Raw genomic sequence first — 1,292 nt, 5'->3', positions numbered from 1 at the left:
CTTTCATTCCCTCCTTACTAGTATTCCCTTCCTAAGCCAAGCACCTTAGGTGCTAACAGGATAGAACTTGGAATCAGGTAGGTATCTGTCCAGCTTCTCCCTCTCTTAGGATCAGTTTGCCATCTACAAAATGGGATAACAACAGTACCTACCTCCCAGGATGTTGTGAGTGTCAAGTGAATCCAAAATGCTTTGCAGATCGCAGAGGGGTAGCATAACTGTGAGCCAGTATCTTTTTGTTTCTGAATTCTTGGAGACAGTTACCTTGCCCATCTCCTCCTCCCCCTAAGCATCTTTTCTCTAGGCTAGAATTTCCCATTTTACTTTAATGCCCTCCTCCCAAGAACATGCAGGTGATAAAGTCATATCACCAGGACTTGCTTCCACTTGATTCTAAATTCAGTTCTTTTTCCACTAACTCACACTAGCGTATCAGAGACCTGAGATAGGATGGTCAGGGGGCCACAGGGCGGCTGGGTGGAGGCACTAACTTTTTCAAGACATAGATTTGTTGTTAAGTCATTTCTGGCATTCTGTCCTTGGATGTCTGCACCCAACCCCAGCTGTTCCATCTGTGCCTCTCCTCTCTGGCAGCCCCCTACTTGGCTCAGGGAAGCAACAGGGGTAAGGCCATTTCTTTTACAGGAATGACCTGGCTTTCAATGGCCCTGTTGTGTGACCCAGTGGAATGCAACCTCTCTATAGTCCTCAGTTTCCTCCTCTTTCCCACAAGATGTGTTAATAGATGGTCTCTTAGGTCCCTTCCAGGTTCAAATCTTAAGATTTGGCTGAAATGCCTATGATCCTGAAAGAAATTAGGACACCTAAAGGGACTGGGATCTTCTCAGTATTCTAGGGGCAGTTACCAAGACTGTGAAGCCAATGAAGTCTCTCTCCTTTCTCCAGCCTCAATATCTTTTAAAAAAATGTTTTATGGCCCCTCCCAGAAAGCCATCCCATATATAACAAACAGCATTTTTTAAAGATGAAGAAGGAAGAAGAGGTGGAGGAAGGGGAGGAGAAGGAGGAGGGGAGAAACCCAACAGAATTGACCAATATATTGAAAAACTTCAAAAACTTGTACCGTGTATGTTACCTATTATATCCCACCCCCATGAAAGGGTATACTGGGGGTATCTTCTTCTCATATCTCTTCATTCAAGGCCTGCTTAAACTTTTTGATTTGCCACAATCACTTTTTATTTTTTTGACATGTTATTGACCTTTCCATCTACATTGTTGGCACCTGGTTGTCTTGGCTCTGCTTACTCTTTCCCCTGCACTGGTTCACA

Source organism: Gracilinanus agilis, chromosome 1, assembly GCF_016433145.1.
Source record: "Gracilinanus agilis isolate LMUSP501 chromosome 1, AgileGrace, whole genome shotgun sequence".
Taxonomy (NCBI): Eukaryota; Metazoa; Chordata; class Mammalia; order Didelphimorphia; family Didelphidae; genus Gracilinanus; species Gracilinanus agilis.
Note: the sequence above shows the minus strand (reverse complement) of the source record.